Here is a 14,631-nt window from a genome sequence, read left to right on the forward strand (position 1 = left end):
TAGTTATCTTATCTAAGAAAAACTCTAATTTTCTAGGCATTGAACGATTCCGATAAAAAGATTTTCGAACAGGAAAAAATTACACGGAACATTTAACACAATATTCCAGTTGTTATACAAAATTACGCTTTATCAGAGCATGTTTTATTTATATATTCATTTTTGAATATTTCCATTATCATAGTGTCCCAGGAAATGAATGAGACGCAATATCGGAAAAGGACATGTGAAGGTCGGTTTAGACCGTGGCGTTTCATTAAAAAAAGCCGATGTGATTGTTTTTTGCAGGATTTATTTGTGTGCCTGGAAGGTTATAAAATAAAATAAATCACGTTATAAATTAAAATAAATGTATATTAGGGTTTCGGGAGATGACTGGTACTTTTTATGTGCTTATAAATAATTGGCATTCATAACAATGCCAAAAATACACCAAGAAACGAACAAGAAAATCTATATAAAGGAAATCGACGATTGAGAAAAAATTATAACGGAGAAAATTATTTGCTAAAGAAATATTAACAGGATGAATACATTTCGACGGATGATTTTTATAATTTGGAGGGCTTAGGAAAAAAGAATAGGTTGTTACTTTAAGGAGTGCTGTCCATTGACCTATACATTTTTTTTGAGCCTGGTTAGTCAAAAAAGTGATAATTAGAAAGGTGAACATAGTGGAATTCCCCAATTAAGCCTTGCATACGGATTCAGGGATATTGTATCATATAGTTTATAGTATTGCAGCACAGGTTGCATTGCAGACACGGAAAATACGATAATTACACAAAGGTATTTTGTTTCAAATAAAAGTAATTACTTACATATGCTAACAATAGTTAAAGTGTAATTGTTCTAATTTAATAACAATTATATTCAAAATTGTTAACCAGGTGACTGGACAATGGATCATAATCTGATGGCTAATGAGATTTTGCTTGTAAGTGACTTCTGAGCAATCACTACACTTCAATCAACAGTAATCTAGGAAATCTATGTCAGCAACCCTTACATTTCTGTTCTATCATAGAAATATTTTGATGGAACCTTTCTCCATGCCCGTCACTGAAATTGAAAGGATACAATCAAGATGATAGAGGAGCAAATGGCTTTTCAGGAATATGTTAACTAACTAAATATAGATATGATCTTTTGTGTTGCATATAAATCCAAGTATAACTTCTTTGATAATCTTCTTTCCCTTCGATTCTATAAATAAGTCGAAATCAACATACTTCCAAATCTTGCTCTCTATGCTATCGAGAAGTCTATACTTATCTATCACATTATAAATAGATTACATGGTAATAAATCTATTAATTTACTTCATTGCTATTAATCAGATTTAGCTGTCTGAAAAGTCCTTTGCGTACGTATATCCTCTCAAAGCACAACAACCTGACACTGACACCTTCAATTATACTTGTGATCGTTGGAAATATATAACGCTGTATCACTATCACTTTAAATAAATATTGTTGAATAACTCTAATATATTCAACATGTTGGTGTTAAGTTCTCTGAAGTAGTGTATAAATAATGTGATAATGACACTGAAGTACCTGTACCAAGATCTATACCATATAAATTAAGTTTTGGGTCGCACAAAATAATTAATTTGTTGATGTCTAATGAGTGACGGGTTCTGACTGAGTTTGGCAATAATATTCATTCAGCAGCTCCTCTGCTCAACTTCTTCAACTTCTTTATTGATTCGGGACGCATGTTGGCTTTACATCCAACTACGTGGAAATTACCTGATTTGGAATGCTCTGGAACCATTCATGGGATGTTATAAAAGGAAAGGCAACACTTCTGGCTTCAAAACTAGTCATATTTACCGACTTAGATGAATATCGTGTTGTGTCGAATTCGCAAATTTAGTAACAGGAATTGTGAACAAATGTTTTGTCTTGAAACATTAAAACCCCGTTTACCATTTCGAGCCACTGTTTTCCACTGCCGCCATATTTTGTGAACAGCGGTTTTTTACTTGTTCGCCTAATATTATTCAAGAGTGATTAGGAACGATGACACCAGTACAAGCAACTATAACATTATTTTTTCTAAAGCCTATCCATCATATCATCATATTTAGATTAGGTGTTAGTAAACTACCTCAATAATTGCACTGATATTTTCTCACACAGTTTAAATTACTCGCAATATGTTATAGAGTCTAATCTTCAAAAGAAAGATGTTCATGATATTTTACTCATAAGTTTGTGAGTTATTGTGCTAAGAGTGATACCAGTTTTGTTATTCTCAAAACAATGGATCAAAACCAACTTTGTGTTTTAATTTTACACCGCTTCTTGATGTGAAAAGTTCCAAGAGAAGCACTGGCTTGAAAAGTGTTATAAGGACTCCACCAGAAACATCAATAAAACGTTGGTTTGCTGACTTCAAACGTGGTCATAGAGATACCGATGATGCGGAACGCAGTGGACGTAGAAATGAGATGGTAACACCAGAAAGCATAAAAAAATCGACAAAATCGTTTTTAATGATCCAAAAGTGAAGTTTCGTGAGTTAGCTAACATCGTGAATATATAGAAAGAACGTGTTGGTTTTATATTGCATGAGCATTTGACTATGAGAAAGTTCTGTCCAAAGTGGGTGCTGCGTTTGTTCACTGTTGACCAAAAACAAGAACGTGTTGATGATTCTTAGTACTGTTTGGCCATGTTGAAATACAACAAACCGGAATTTTTGCATCAATATACGACAATTGACGAAACATGTATCCAACACTTCACTCCGGAATCAAAACGATCATCTGAGTGGACAGCAACTGGTAACAGGCCTATTTTGAGGAAAACGATAAATAGTTCTACGAAAATGGTATTTAAATGTTAGAGCGATGCTGAAGTAATTGTGTGGCTCTTGACGTTAATAAATGAAGCAAATTATGAACAAATCAATCACATTTTCTTTGTTACACACGGAATTTTTCAGCCTTTTCAAAACTCTTTCATGTTCAACATATTGGTGTTATGTTCTCTGAAATAGTGATAATGTGACAATAACATTAAAGTACCTGTACTAAAATATATACTATCAAGGTATCTGATTAATGACCAGATATAGACTCTGAACTATGATTTGGGTCGCACAATGCACAATAACTAATGCTTATGCCAAGAAGACAGATTGTTGAACCACTAAGAGTGAAAATTAATAAAAAAAACATGCAAAAAATGTATAAATATTCTACAAAAAACCAAAACATTTTTACAGTATTTTATATGAATACAGTATCGAATCACGTGTTTGCCCAATCTGTTGTTTTTCGATAATATTAATACTTTCTATTCATATAAACCTTGACAGTCCTTGCATCAGAATTTTCGTCAATACTAAAACAGGTTTACTTGGTGATGCATACAAATGTATTTTTTCTCCTAGACGATTTCCTAATATTATTTTACTGACATTTGGGAATTTTACACGACGATTGCGTTATTACGTATATAGGTAGCAGATAACGTGCAACTAAAACGAACAAACATATAATGAAAACAACGTTCCCATAGAGATAAAATACACATCCGCCTTTGCTAGTCTTAACCTACGACAACGCGAACTATATTTTCCAACTTTGCAAATATTTTCTTAGCAATAAATATTAATCTTCGCCCTGGTAAATACGCGTCGGTTTGATAAATATTTGGCAAAAGCGCTATCCAGAATTCTGGGAGTATTAAAAATGTTAGACGGCCGGTAAAATTGCTTACTATAAAAACATATTTCGGTAACAAATACACCTTTGCGAGATTGTTTGCCTCACTATTTGACAAGCGCAATTAAGAAAATGGCAAAATTTATGGGCACAGGCAGCTTGCCAACTTACAGGTTATAATCAAAACAGGACAAATTTAACTTTAGCATGTTAAAATAACCTGCCTCGTGGAAATCGACTGTGCTCGAGCGGTGAAATTGATTAAAAACTGGGCAACATTGTCTCAAACATGTCCGATATAAAATCATTATTGAATGAATGATTACTATAATGAGTAGGTTTATTGGTTAGATATAAACAAATAAGAGAGAGTTCTCCTATTTAATTTTTTACGAAATATGTATATAGTTATACCTCGTTAAAAGTAGAAGTAACAATTTGACAGTATTTTAATATAAGACTGGGGAAAAGTACTCGCTTCGGCGGTACACATACTAAAATTGGAACGATACAGAGAAGATTTGCATGGCCCCTCCACAAGGATGACACGCAAAATCGTGAAGCGTTCCATATTTTTTTTCCAGCGGGTAATATGATCAACCCTTTAACAAATAATAAACTCTTTTGTAGAAAGGATGGACAATCCAGACTAAAATGGATATATAATCATCTCGACCAATTGGGATGGGATCTGCTGCTCCAAGGCAACAAGCTATGCAAAAACAAGCAAATAGTAAAAAGTTACAGTAAGAAGATTACTGACGAGAACTTAGATGTGAAATCGTTGTTAATAAGTCCGAACACTGGTGGTGCTTACAAGACGAAATCTAATACTTCTCTGTCACGATTTGTTTATATGTCTGGAGGGGGAAATACTCACATAAATGTGACATAATGTAAAAATGCATAATAATAAAGACACTTAATGAAACATATAAACTCTAAAGAAGACATTTAAATATAAAGATATAAATTTTGAAATATAATAGTCTACAAAAATATTCTAGATAAAAAGGTCCAATAAAGCTAACTCAGTCAAAAGATATCGTACTTTGAAAATGGAGACTCTAGCAGCTCTTTTTTATCACATTCTTTTATTTTAAACTATACGAATGATCCTATATAGGAAAAAAGAAATGCAAACGTTGGATTGGAGATAGTTCCGCAGTTATTCGAAATATTTCTTGGTGTAGTCAAGTAGCTGCAGACTTCTACCTGTATCGCACTTCAAGCAAGGTCGCAAAAAATACACAAATATTGTTCCTAAGCCATAAATTATTACAATTAGGAAGCATCCACATTCTGAATAACACAACTCCAAGGATTCCTGGTATAATCATCGCTCCCCAGGGAACACTGTCTGCTGATGTGTTGTGATTACAGAACTTTATCTACATTAGAATAAGATTGAATAGGCATTGTCATTTATGTGGTTCTCTACGTTCCATAATAACCTATAATCTATTGGTCTCTTTATACTCGTATAGTTTATTGAAGTTTACAGCTCTCAGAGGCTAGCTTCAGAAGTTCAATCGCTTTTGAAATTTAGGGAGAAAGTCGAAGCTTTGACCTTCATCCATGGATTCCTGGAATGCTGATATTATGAGGTTTTAGAAACACTCTCTAATTCTAGTTAAATGCAGTTTGGATAGAAGCATCGCAGTTCAGCGTGTACCACCTCCAAAAGCGGCCCCAATGCCAAACACTGGCCAAACACACAAGCACAAACACACACTAGAAATCTTGAATTTGGAAATTCTTGTATTCAACCCAAGTTTAAGGGGACTGAAGTAGCTAGGTCTCTCCATGGTCCAACATTTTACCAACATTTAAAAAATTATTTCATAGTTTGAAGACATTCTGTTTGGTGGACTGCACCTTGTAGTGATAATTTCCAACATGTTTGTAGGCGTTGAGTATCCCCACCAGTGTTGAGATTCTTGGGATCCTTTTCCATTTCAATAGCTTCTTTAATAATCCTTTTTTATATATGTACATCACATTAGCTACCACTTTTATTTTGTTAAAATCAATCCTGTGTGAAGTCATTTTTATATGTCATGCGAGTAGTGAGGTTTTTCATTTTTATTGGCTATATTCCTCTTTTTGTACGCCTATGTTTCGCAGTCGTAGCAAGGAATTTTGTATATTCTTTGGGCCTCCAGCTCTTGGTTTTTAGAATTAGTAAGATTGCTCTAATCTTTATATATATATATATATATATATATATATATATATAGACAATATAGTATATGTGTAGATATAAAATATATAATTTTTCTTGGGCAAATTAACTTCAAATTTCTCATTATAGCCGATTGAAGTAATTTCCGAAATAATTAAGTGTCACCGAAATAAAATCGGAATAAACATTATCGGCAGCTTAACGAACTTTTCCATAATATAATAACAAGAAATAATTAGTTTCGAATTTTAAGTCGTTGGGTGCGTTTGACAGGTCCGCAAAGGAATTCGTTTAGGAGATATTCGGAGAGCCCGCTCTCGTAAAATTTCCCCGGCAGCCAGTTTTAATTTAAACCGAAACTTTCCCGATATTCGTGTTTAATTGTGGAGAAGTTTCGGCGAGCACATATCGATTTTTATCCTGTTTACTTTGCTGGATATGAATTAATTATTGTTTTCTTACGTTCGGGTATGATATTTTGCTAAATATATTCATTATAAATTCTACAAATATGCGCGCAAGCTGTACATGTATAAAAGCTATTTCAAATTCCGTTGTTCTTTCAACGCTCCAAAACTTAAACAAACGAAAATGTATGATAAGAGAATATTATTAAATATTATGGGAGAATATTAAATAAAATACTCTAATTGGCCTCATAACCTTTAACTGTTCTGTTAAGCTAAATACTCTGGCCTATATAAGTTTAAAGGATTTAAAACACAGTGTATTACTGTATATTGTCTCGCATGTCTAGTATTACTGCTTCATGGATTTAAATATATTAATACTGGTTTCGACGTTATAGAAGTGACGATTTTGATACCGAAGACAAAAAGTCTTCTGGACAGCCTAAAAAATGTGAAAGCGGTACTCGTTGATGATCCTTATAAAACGCAAGAAGAATATGCAGATTTAATGGAAATAACGCAAGAGATCATTTCAATCACTTGAGGAACATGGGAATTATCCAAAGGCGTGAAATCTGACATCGAATGTGTGAAATGACGGTATAACGGCAAAATAGGAAAGATTCTTTGATCGTATTGTTACTGATAATGAAAAGTGGATCCACTACGATAATCCAAAGAGAAAAAAAATTATGGGAACACCTGGTGATGCATCAACATCAGCAACAAAGTCAAATATCCATGAATCCAAGCTAATGCTTGGTATTTGGTGATATCAGCTTAGTGTGCAATACTATAAGCAAGTAAAACCTAATGAAATCATTGATGAAGATCATCGATCACAATTGATGCGTTGCCAAAAATGTACAAAATACGAATAAAGACACTACAATGCTAATTTTCATCAAGCAACGCTCAACCACTCGTTGCAAAATCGGTGAAAATATACTTGGCAATACAAAATTGGGAAGTGCCACCCCATCCGCGTTATATTCCAGAACTTTATCATTCTGATTAATTCTTGTTCCTACATTTAACCGATAAACTGCCTGAAAGATAGAAAAAAGTAGTGGTTATGAATGGATAATAAAATACATTGTGCCGATTTTTCACAATAAACCATCAAATTAACAAAAATCTTTTAAAACAAATTTAATGGCCTAATGTATAATGAAAAAACACCTTTTGTGCTGTGTTCATTATCTGTTTGCATCCATTTTATCTATTTCTGCTTGTCTTATAAAATAACTGTTAGTAACAACTGATAGTTATTTCAACATTTCCATCAATTGGAAAACATTCTCATGAGTATCTATTTGAATTACATTTGAACGCTAAAGACTTATAGGATTTATTTATTAATAATTGTGATATATTACTGAATATACATCAGTTTTGGCTGCTTGATGGCGTGCAAGTAACGTAATTTTACTTGTAAAGCGAACAGTTCTACATTCGCGACAAATTTTCCAGAGCGTTTTTATTTGATAGATTTGATAAATAATAATGCTCTATATTTTCTCTCAAAAAGTGCACATAAATATTCAAACTTATGGAAATCATTGCTACAGATTATTGGGGAATCTTGGAGGAAGTATGCTCTATCTCAAACAACTTGCAAAAATTGTAATTTAAGACTTAAATGTAATGATATAAAGAACTGGATACATTACTAAACGATTTGGATGTATAATCCAAGTCAAAAATAAGAAGAATATGATGAGTAAATAAAAAAATAATCGCTAAACCATTTATAAATTGATTTTGACAGTTTAAAATAAATCAAATGCAAGGAAACTAGAACGCCGGTAATAAGACACAGAAGGAAAATAAATAATTGCAGCTCGAAAGTTGATGTGTTCTCCCTGTTTTTGACAATAAGACTTTGAATTATGTATAATAATATATTTTTTAATAAAAAATAGCATCAACATTAAATCACGATCATTTTAATTAATTTTAATACTACGTATACCTACCTATATCTGAATTCTCAAAATATCATAAATATTTTAAAAAATTCTGTGGGTTCTTTCCACTGATTAACTATATATTCTCATTAACCTGCTTTGTATTATAACACGGACCAATAAATATTCGAAGATTAGCTTAGTTGATATAAACAACTTAAGATTAAAATACATACTTAATCTCTTAATATGGAAATTCGGTTTGCATAAGCTTGCAACTTTTTAATTAAAGAACCACGATCAAGCTTATGGCTGGTATTGGTCTGTGTGCTGTCGATTTACTGCGCTGATAAATGTATACCTAAAAATGTTTACATCGCATTTCATCAAAGGATAATCTTCAGTGAAGAACTATCAGTGTTTGTTATTATCATTATCAAAAAAAAACGCTTGATAAAAAACAGCATCCTAATTTAGAAATATTTGAAATAAATAATTTATCATTAACCGTTTACTAATAAATGATTATCTCCATTTCGTCGACATCTATATTTAATCAGTTGAAGCAGAAAATGTCGTTAAATAACAGGACATTGAAGAAGTTAATTAACTCGTATAAAAACAGTCTAATTTATCGCAGAATTTTGATTGATTCATCACGACTAATTTGAATATAAATTATTCTGTGACATTAATTAAGCAAGTAAAAAGTTAATTCTTTTTAACTTTCTTAAAATAAACGAAGGGCATTTTAATTTAGGGTATTAAATATAATATATTATATAATACAGACATATTGGATTTAGGTACTGTATATTTGGATTTTATAATAAACTTAATGATATCCTTCAAGAAAACTCGTTTTACAGGTACCATGTAAACAGGAATAAATAGTAATAGAGATCCCCATTGATGAATTCCTTACTATGACTAACGTAAAGCTGAAACACTAAAAACTTCAGTAGCATCAGAATATTATCAAAACATGAGCCAGCTCCATCTCCAGGCCTCAACATAATTGAACCACTATGGGATTTTAGAGCAGATAGGGAAGAGCAGATCCCCCCCCCTAACATTATTGAAGTAATTGAAGCTTTACAGGGAAATAGTGCATCAATACCTTTTCAATAAATAAATATTGTGAAAATGTCAGTTGTCTATATTATTTTGATCTATGTATCAGGTCTACGTTTGTTAATAGGCTTCAAGTGTTGTTATGTATTAATTTGTTATTAATCAATTGAGCTCCATCCATCTACTCTATATTAGAGATATATTTAAAATAGACAAATTTCCATAACCCTGTGCTTAAATGGCATTACTGTATAAAATGGTGGACTTTATGTTGAACCCGTATGCCTTTTGATTGTATTATAATGGATATCGACAGTTATTCAGTCTCAGCAGACCATCTAATGAGTTACCAATTCAAATATCATTTATCAATCTTATAAGCGTTTTCAATATTGTAAAATAACATTGATTCTTAGTTTACTATATTTAAGTTACTTGCTTAAACCAAGTGAGAATTGAAAGAAATCTACTTTAATTCATCTACCTCTTGAAAATCTGCGAAAAACTACTTGGAAATATTTAAAAAGGTGATTATAACTTATTAGAACCTATGGTATATGACTTGTTTGAATAACACTGATGGTATGTGCGCGAATACCAACAAATGGTGATAAAAAACGAATATTTTATTTTCTGGTTATCTCAACAGAAAATTTTTAAAAAGTAATACTTAGTCATAGAGACAAGCATTCTAGAAAACAAAAATAATGTACACACTTTTTCATAATAATGCATTAAACTTATATTAAAAATAGCCCTCAAAGAGATTCAATAGAACTTCCAGACAGATACTGCTGTAAAAAGAATACAATTTTTAAAAGCATATAATAAAATTTTAAAAAAGGTAAAAATTAGAATAACATTTGATTCGATTTTGTTAGTGATAATAACTGTTAATAATTCATTGGAGCTTATTATTCTTCATGCTGAAAACAGGACTATCCCTGTCGCTGAGTCAGTGTTTTCTTCCTCCAAGCCCAAGGTCGGCTACCATGGAGAAATTAACCACAATATGTTTTTGCTCTGGACTGAAAATCAGCTGTCAAAGAACTTGGTGGAATCATTAGTTATTGTTATGGACAATGCGTCATACTATACACTGGTGGAAAAAATCCCAACCAGTGAATCGACAAAGGATGTGATTAAGTAATAGATTGCAAAATATAAATTAAGTTTTGAAGATATCATGTTAAACAGTGAACTATTTCAAATTGTTGCTCTTACATATATTATTCTCTATACGTACTCCTAGTACATATAAATGAAGTGTTTAATTGCGCTTTGAATAATTTAACTCTTTAAAAATATTCCTGAAAAAAGATACATAGTAGATCAGATGGTGAAACAATATGGCCAGAGGGTACTACATCTTCCTCCCTATCACTGCATTTTTAATCCAATCAAATTTATATGGTGTGTTTTGGTGGATGTGGTGAAGAATTACGACACTAGATATGCTGATCGAGAAAGATAAACAAGCAAGAATTGTATGGATACGTGGAAAGAAGCATTGTTTACAATAACAACTTCAAGCAAGAAAAAATTAAGAAATGATGAAATCCTGAACAAGAGTTAGATATATTCTAAAATAACAGCTTAGTTATGAACTGGTGACTCAGAAAGTGAAAGCGACTGAATGAAGCTTAGTGGATGTGGGATTATGATCCAATGCTGGCAATTACCAATACAGGGCAATGAAAGTGGAAAACAAAAGTGAGTTTATAATTAATATAGGATACCGGTAGAAAACCAAAATGTAGAGTGTAAAAGATTTGTGTGCATAGATATGTGTGTAATTGTTCAGAATATACATTAGCATTGCATCAGAATTGTGAGCAAAGGAATACTGAAATAACAGAAACAGACTATCAGAAAATATCAGAGAAATATAGTGATATCAAAATGACTTGATACGCAAACATTGCAACGAAGGAAGCAAGAATTAAACGTAAAACATAAATAAGCCATCTGTAATGAAAATAAAATACATTACTTGGATATGAAATTATTAATTAGGTAGATTAGGCGTTCACGCGATATCACTACATAAAAACCGGTCTAGAACGTTACCTCGTAAGTTGTGCCCTAATCTACATAGTATTTTCGTTTAAGTCCTTCGATAATATTTGTATTATATGTACTATAATGTTGAAATAAAGTATATTTAATAACATTACTTTAACTTTGTCGATTTATTAACATTGGAATTTTGTTATATATCTTAGCCAAAATGAACTAAAACTGTGGCGGCAACATTGCGATGTTTTAGCATTTTATTGAAAAGACTATATATAGTGGATTTCTGTAATAACGACAATGAAAGGACTAGTACAATATCGTCGTTATATCCATCAGTTGTTACGAGCATATGTAGGCACATATCTATAGATTATAATAAGTTACTATATTCTTTAACAAGTACTGGCACACACTGGCACACATAATTATTCATAGTATTGTATTATTTTAGTCTAGTAAACGATTTAAGGTGTAACCTATGGTATTTATGGTGAATTTTAACCGACACTATACCGAATAACCAATTGTAACAACACTATACCAAATAGTCACTACAGCCGGAGCTGTGATAAATGCATTTCGCTGTATTCTACATTTATTTAAAAATTAACAAAGAAATAACAATAAAAAAGCAGAAAACCGCCTGTAATATAATCTGATTAGCATATTTCTTGCATGATCCGAAACAATTTGTTCCTTTACAGGTAACGCCGCATACTCAATTAATGCAGATTTATATACAGCAGTCATACAAAAATTATCCGATATTAAATCAATGTCCAATTTAATTTCGCGTCACACACAATAGATTCGGTTTATTTAATCGAAAGGTGTGGTAAAAACTGCACGGACCACTTGTACGGAGTTACACGAACAATCTCGATCCAGCCATTACCTTAATAACATAACTGTAGATCGATTCACGTCCGTATATTAAGGGGAAATAAACTATTTGTCTGATTGATCGCAGATATTATATGGCTTGGTTGATTTTTTTCCTTATTATACGAGATACATTCTCACGGCTTTATTCTCAACTCAAAGGATAATAAATATTTTTTCGATTGTTAATTGCGATCATAAAATGGGATAAATAATTAAATGAACAATAGTTGTATAAGGAAATATATCATATAAAGTCTACGATCAATCTTCTAAAAATGCATTCTCATGATTATAGTAACGAGCTGGCATCTATTTGAAGTTTACCCCACAACATATATAAATATTTTACGGTTTTTATTAGTGTTATTCGATCACGAGTACTATAATCGAAATAGCACTAACAGGTCAATTGAAAATTCCTCGTCTACCATAGTAAAACACATTTTTTTGGCAAAATAGTTTTTTTATTCAACATAAATCCCTTCAAGAGTGATACACTGATTATAGTGACCCTCCAACTTTTTTTGAGATCTGATAATAGGAAATAGTCGCTGGGGGTCAGATCTGAAGAATACGGTTTATGAGGAAGCTTACTCATACGCAAATATTCGTCAATGATATGATGTACACGTTTAGTTGATATCTTTAGTGTCTCCTATTTCATTCAATTTCAACTTACGGTCATTGAAAATCATTTTGTGGATGTTTTTAATGTTTTCATCGGTAACAAACTTTTTGGGCGTCCACTGCGTTCGCCGTCTTCGGTGGTCATTTCATCACGTCTAAACTTAGCATACCAATCCTTGATGGTTGATTTTCCTGGAGCAGTGTCCGGAAACTCGGGATCAAGCCAAGTTTTTACTTCAACTGTACTTCTTCCCTTCAAAAAGCAATATTTTATCAACACGCGAATTTCCTTTTCATCCAATTTTTTCACAATAACAAAATTGCTTCACTCAGAATGCTATAATTCACAAACTATGATCCGACAGCTGCCAAATTTATACACGCATCTTTTGAGGGTTGGTGATAAATAAAAAACATATGGATTTAATTCTAGTAGCGCCATCTATGTCTCAGACCGGGGACTTTTCAATTGACCTGTTATAATAATGGAATTATAATGGAATAATGGAAAAATATATTGTTGAATCGACGAATATATTTCAACTCTTGCTCATAAAGAAAACTGTAATAATTAACGTTTCTCCGCCTAAGAACGTATTTCCTAAACGTATATTAAAAAGGTTCTTTTAGCACTAACAATAACACCTTGTAGAGACTAAAAATAGTTATTCATTATCATCAACTTGGGCTAAGAGCCTTAATAAAGTAGCTTGGTAGTTTTATGGGTCATTCCTTGTGTAATCCTGATTTGCTACTTTCTCGATAACCTTTATGTAATTCTGCAAATCAACAACAAATTGCAACAACAAGGTTTTTAGTCGTAGAAGCAGATTTTGAGGTATTCAAAGTGCATATTTTGGAGGTAGAAAAACTAGTTCAAGTTACCTCCCTTCATTTCTTTAATCTCGAAATATGAAAGGCAACTTCAATATGCAGAAGTCTACAGAGTACTTCCAATTTTAAAAATATTAGACTATTTACTTTAGATCTTTATTGAAAAAATTCAATTATTCTATAATTCTATTATCTAACGCCTTTTAAACAGAATGAGTGGGTCTTATATATGTATCTTGATCTGATATTATATATTATATTTGATAATTTTCCTAGTGATGGGATGTTGTTGAAATAACTAGAACTGAATTTAAATAAATGTGTAGTTAAACAAATAGCATTAGAGAGTCTTTTCCTTAGATCAAATCTTATTTATATATTTATGAATTTTCTAATATTTTTTCTCATTTAATTCGTTCCAATTCTATTAAAGAACCATGACCTATTCAACACTTTCAATCATAAAACCTAGACAAACGTTACTGAAAATTCTTTCAAGATAATAGAAAAGCGGAAATAGTAATAGAAAAACAAAATATTCTTTATGGATTATCTCTTTACGAGGGGAATTGAAAAAACAAACATTTGGAAAGTTCAATATAATTTTTAAGATTATTTTATTTTATTATGAAAGTTAGTGATAGTCCATATAAAACTTATATTAGGTAAAACTTATACATGTAAACAGCATACGCAGAAAGAAACGAAATAAAAAAAGAATGTGCCTAAAAGCAATATGAACATAAATATATTAATAACCTTTTGAGAGATGTGTCCGGTAAATTTATGGATATATACTTAATAAATAACGTTATGAACATAATATTAGGATCAATTCCTTTTTTCAATCAATTTCCACCAATATACACATAGCCGGCTTGGTGGCGCAGTGATAAAGGCAATGGGACGGTCCTCTTACTGTTGCGATAGCCGCGGGTTCGAATCCTGCTGGGGCATGGTCGTAAATTTATGTTATGTTATAAATATATGAGTGTAATCCGACAAGGA

General features: G+C 31.8%; 1 protein-coding gene and 1 non-coding gene across 7 annotated transcripts in view; one reads left to right on the plus strand and one right to left on the minus strand.

Annotated features, from left to right (window-relative positions):
* tai (basic helix-loop-helix family member taiman) overlaps positions 1 to 14,631 on the minus strand; it is a 693,988-nt gene that overhangs the window by 376,360 nt on the left and 302,997 nt on the right. The window lies entirely within an intron of this gene.
* On the plus strand, positions 4,150 to 4,256 carry LOC143194498 (U6 spliceosomal RNA). Its single transcript, XR_013005339.1, has one exon. It is a non-coding gene; the product is annotated as a U6 spliceosomal RNA (small nuclear RNA).

The sequence above is a fragment of the Rhynchophorus ferrugineus genome, unplaced genomic scaffold (genome assembly GCF_030347505.1).
Source record: "Rhynchophorus ferrugineus isolate W39M unplaced genomic scaffold, kcgeb_rfMv2 rfM3, whole genome shotgun sequence".
Classification (NCBI taxonomy): Eukaryota; Metazoa; Arthropoda; class Insecta; order Coleoptera; family Curculionidae; genus Rhynchophorus; species Rhynchophorus ferrugineus.